Source organism: Colius striatus, unplaced genomic scaffold (genome assembly GCF_028858725.1).
Source record: "Colius striatus isolate bColStr4 unplaced genomic scaffold, bColStr4.1.hap1 scaffold_47, whole genome shotgun sequence".
Lineage (NCBI taxonomy): Eukaryota > Metazoa > Chordata > Aves > Coliiformes > Coliidae > Colius > Colius striatus.
Window position 1 is genome coordinate 1064750 of NW_026908528.1, and position 5705 is coordinate 1070454.

A 5705-nucleotide genomic window follows, 5' to 3' on the forward strand; every position below is an offset into this window, starting at 1 on the left:
CTTTTTCTGTTCAGCTCCCATTGAAAGAATACATTTCTCAGTTAAGGTATACCACTGAGTATGGGAGCTACAAGAAAGCAGGAATCAAGACCCCAGCTACAGTAGTAAGTAGGTCCCCATGCAGTCTACCAGCCCGCACGGTGACACATTTGCAGCTGCTTTCCTGTGGGAGCTATTTTCAATACCACACTTTTTCTTCTCAGCTCCATTGAAAAAACTACATTTTGTCAGTTAAGGTATACCGCTGAGTATGGGAGCTACAAGAAAGCAGGAAGGCAGACCCCAGCTACAGTAGTAAGTAGGACCCCATGCAGTCTATCAGCCAGCAAGGTGTCACATTTGCAGCTGCTTTCCTGTGGGAGCTATCTTCAATACCACACTTTTTCTGTTCAGCTCCCATTCAAAGAATACATTTGTCTCTTAAGGTATACCACTGAGTATGGGAGCTACAAGAAAGCAGGAAGGCAGACCCCAGCTACAGTAGTAAGTAGGTCCCCATGCAGTCTATCAGCCAGCACGGTGTCACATTTGCAGCTGCTTTCCTGTGTGAGCTATCTTCAATACAACACTTTTTCTGTTCAGCTCCCTTTACAGAATACACTTGTCAGTTAAGGTATACCACTGAGTATGGGAGCTACAAGAAAGCAGGAAGGCAGAAACAAGCTACAGTAGTAAGTAGGTCCCCATGCAGTCTAGCAGCCAGCACGGTGTCACATTTGCAGCTGCTTTCCTGTGGGAGCTATTTTCAATACAACACTTTTTCTTCTCAGCTCCCATTGAAAAAACTACATTTTGTCAGTTAAGGTATACCGCTGAGTATGGGAGCTACAAGAAAGCAGGAAGGCAGACCCCAGCTACAGTAGTAAGTAGGTCCCCATGTAGTCTATCAGCCAGCACGGTGTGACATTTGCAGCTGCTTTCCTGTGGGAGCTATATTCAATACCACACTTTTTCTCCTCAGTTCCCATTTAAAGAATACATTTGTCGGTTAAGGTATACCGCTGAGTATGGGAGCTACAAGAACGCAGGAAGATAGATCCCAGCTACAGTAGTAAGTAGGTCCCCATGCAGTCTAGCAGCCAGCACGGTGTCACATTTGCAGCTGCTTTCCTGTGGGAGCTATCTTCAATACCACACTTTTTCAGTTCAGCTCCCATTGAAAGAATACATTTGTCAGTTAAGGTATACCACTGAGAATGGGAGCTACAAGAAAGCAGGAAGGCAGACCCCAGCTACAGTAGTAAGTAGGTCCCCATGCAGTCTATCAGCCAGCACGGTGTCACATTTGCAGCTGCTTTCCTGTGGGAGCTATCTTCAATACCACACTTTTTCTGTTCAGCTCCCATTGAAAAAACTACGTTTTGTCTCTTAAGGTATACAACTGAGTATGGGAGCTACAAGAAAGCAGGAAGATAGATCCTAGCTACTGTAGTAAGTAGGTCCCCATGCAGTCTAGCAGCCAGCACGGTGTCACATTTGCAGCTGCTTTCCTGTGGGAGCTATCTTCAATACCACACATTTTCAGTTCAGCTCCCATTGAAAGAATACATTTGTCAGTTAAGGTATACCACTGAGTATGGGAGCTACAAGAAAGCAGGAAGGCAGACCCCAGCTACAGTAGTAAGTAGGTCCCCATGCAGTCTAGCAGGCAGCACGGTGTCACATTTGCAGATGCTTTCCTGTGGGAGCTATCTTCAATACCACACTTTTTCTGTTCAGCTCCCATTGAAAGAATACTTTTGTCAGTTAAGGTATACCACTGAGTATGGGAGCTACAAGAAAGCAGGAAGGCAGACCCCAGCTACAGTAGTAAGTAGGTCCCCATGCAGTCTATCAGCCAGCACGGTGTCACATTTGCAGCTGCTTTCCTGTGGGAGCTATCTTCAATACCACACTTTTTCTGTTAAGCTCCCATTGAAAAAACTACGTTTTGTCTCTTAAGGTATACAACTGAGTATGGGAGCTACAAGAAAGCAGGAAGATAGATCCTAGCTACTGTAGTAAGTAGGTCCCCATGCAGTCTATCAGCCCGCACGGTGTCACATTTGCAGCTGCTTTCCTGTGAGAGCTATTTTCAATACCACACTTTTTCTTCTCAGCTCCCATTGAAAAAACAACATTTTGTCAGTTAAGGTATACGTCTGAGTATGGGAGCTACAAGAAAGCAGGAAGGCAGACCCCAGCTACAGTAGTAAGTAGGTCCCCATGCAGTCTAGCAGCCAGCACAGTGTCACATTTGCAGCTGCTTTCCTGTGGGAGCTATCTTCAATACAACACTTTTTCTGTTCAACTCCTTTTAAAGAATACATTTGTCTCTTAAGGTATACCACTGAGTATGGGAGCTACAAGAAAGCAGGAAGGCAGACCCCAGCTACAGTAGTAAGTAGGTCCCCATGTAGTCTATCAGCCAGCACGGTGTCACATTTGCAGCTGCTTTCCTGTGGGAGCTATCTTCAATACCACAGTTTTTCTCCTCAGCTCCCATTGAAAAAATACATTTGTCAGTTAAGGTATACCGCTGAGTATGGGAGCTACAAGAAAGCAGGAAGGCAGACCCCAGCTACAGTAGTAAGTAGGTCCCCATGCAGTCTATCAGCCAGCACGGTGTCACATTTGCAGCTGCTTTCCTGTGGGAGCTATCTTCAATACCACACTTTTTCTGTTCAGCTCCCATTGAAAGAATACATTTGTCACTTAAAGTATACCACTGAGTATGGGAGCTACAAGAAAGCAGGAATATAGATCCCAGCTACAGTAGTAAGTAGGTCCCCATGCAGTCTATCGGTCAGCACGGTGTCACATTTGCAGCTGCTTTCCTGTGGGAGCTATCTTTAATACCACACTTTTTCTGTTCAGCTCTCATTGAAAAAACTACATTTTTTCTCTTAAGGTATACAACTGAGTATGGGAGCTACAAGAAAGCAGGAAGATAGATCCCAGCTACAGTAGTAAGTAGGTCCCCATGCAGTCTATCGGTCAGCACGGTGTCACATTTGCAGCTGCTTTCCTGTGGGAGCTATCTTCAATACCACACTTTTTCTGTTCAGCTCCCACTGAAAGAATACATTTGTCAGTTAAGCTATACCACTGAGTATGGGAGCTACAAGAAAGCAGGAAGGCAGACCCCAGCTACAGTAGTTAGTAGGTCCCCATGCAGTCTACCAGCCCGCACGGTGTCACATTTGCAGCTGCTTTCCTGTGGGAGCTATTTTCAATACCACACTTTTTCTTCTCAGCTCCATTGAAAAAACTACATTTTGTCAGTTAAGGTATACCGCTGAGTATGGGAGGTACAAGAAAGCAGGAAGGCAGACCCCAGCTACACTAGTAAGTAGGTCCCCATGCAGTCTATCAGCCAGCACGGTGTCACATTTGCAGCTGCTTTCCTGTGGGAGCTATCTTCAATACCACACTTTTTCTGTTCAGCTCCCATTGAAAGAATACATTTGTCAGTTAAAGTATACCACTGAGTATGGGAGCTACAAGAAAGCAGGAAGGCAGAAACCAGCTACAGTAGTAAGTAGGTCCCCATGCAGTCTAGCAGCCAGCACGGTTTGACATTTGCAGCTGCTTTCCTGTGGGAGCTATCTTCAATACCACGCTTTTTCTCCTCAGTTCCCATTTAAAGAATATATTTGTCGGTTAAGGTATACCACTGAGTATGAGAGCTACAAGAAAGCAGGAAGATAGATTCCAGCTACAGTAGTAAGTAGGTCCCCATGCAGTCTAGCAGCCAGCACGGTGTCACATTTGCAGCTGCTTTCCTGTGGGAGCTATCTTCAATACCACACTTTTTCTGTTCAGCTCCCATTGAAAGAATACATTTGTCAGTTAAGGTATACCACTGAGTATGGGAGCTACAAGTAAGCAGGAAGGCAGACCCCAGCTACAGTAGTAAGTAGGTCCCCATGCAGTCTATCAGCCAGCACGGTGTCACATTTGCAGCTGCTTTCCTGTGGGAGCTATCTTCAATACCACACTTTTTCTGTTCAGCTCCCATTGAAAGAATACTTTTGTCAGTTAAGGTATACCACTGAGTATGGGAGCTACAAGAAAGCAGGAAGGCAGACCCCAGCTACAGTAGTAAGTAGGTCCCCATGCAGTCTATCAGCCAGCACGGTGTCACATTTGCAGCTGCTTTCCTGTGGGAGCTATCTTCAATACCACACTTTTTCTGTTCAGCTCCCATTGAAAGAATACATTTGTCAGTTAAGGTATACCACTGAGTATGGGAGCTACAAGTAAGCAGGAAGGCAGACCCCAGCTACAGTAGTAAGTAGGTCCCCATGCAGTCTAGCAGCCAGCACGGTGTCACATTTGCAGCTGCTTTCCTGTGGGAGCTATCTTTAATACCACACTTTTTCTGTTCAGCTCTCATTGAAAAAACTACATTTTTTCTCTTAAGGTATACAACTGAGTATGGGAGCTACAAGAAAGCAGGAAGATAGATCCCAGCTACTGTAATAAGTAGAACCCCATGCAGTCTATCAGACAGCACGGTGTCACATTTGCAGCTGCTTTCCTGTGGGAGCTATTTTCAATACCACGCTTTTTCTGTTCAGCTCCCATTGAAAAAACTACATTTTGTCAGTTAAGGTATACCGCTGACTATGGAAGCTACAAGAAAGCAGGAAGGCAGACCCCAGCGACAGTAGTAAGTAGGTCCCCATGCAGTCTATCAGCCAGCACGGTGTCACATTTGCAGCTGCTTTCCTGTGGGAGCTATCTTCAATACCACGCTTTTTCTGTTCAGCTCTCTTTACAGAATACATTTGTCAGTTAAGGTATACTACTGAGTATAGGAGCTACAAGAAAGCAGGAAGATAGATACCAGCTACTATAATAAGTAGGTCCCCATGCAGTCGAGCAGCCCGCACGGTGTCACATTTGCAGCTGCTTTCCTGTGAGAGCTATCTTCAATACCACACTTTTTCTGTTCAGCTCCCATTGAAAGAATACATTTGTCGGTTAAGGTATACCACTGAGTATGGGAGCTACAAGAAAGCAGGAAGGCAGAAACAAGCTACAGTAGTAAGTAGGTCCCCATGCAGTCTAGCAGCCAGCACGGTGTGACATTTGCAGCTGCTTTCCTGTGGGAGCTATCTTCAATACCACACTTTTTCTCCTCAGTTCCCATTTAAAGAATATATTTGTCGGTTAAGGTATACCGCTGAGTATGGGAGCTACAAGAAAGCAGGAAGATAGATTCCAGCTACAGTAGTAAGTAGGTCCCCATGCAGTCTATCAGCCAGCACGGTGTCACATTTGCAGCTGCTTTCCTGTGGGAGCTATCTTCAATACCACACTTTTTCTGTTCAGCTACCATTGAAAGAATACATTTGTCAGTTAAGGTATACCACTGAGTATGGGACCTACAAGAAAGCAGGAAGGCAGACCACAGGTACAGTAGTAAGTAGGTCCCCATGCAGTCTTGCAGGCAGCACGGTGTCACATTTGCAGATGCTTTCCTGTGGGAGCTATCTTCAATACCACACTTTTTCTGTTCAGCTCCCATTGAAAAAATACAGTTGTCTCTTAAGGTATACCACTGAGTATGGGAGCTACAAGAAAGCAGGAAGGCAGACCCCAGCTACTGTAGTAAGTAGGTCCCCATGCAGTCTAGCAGCCAGCACGGTGTCACATTTGCAGCTGCTTTCCTGTGGGAGCTATTTTCAATACAACACTTTTTCTTCTCAGCTCCCATT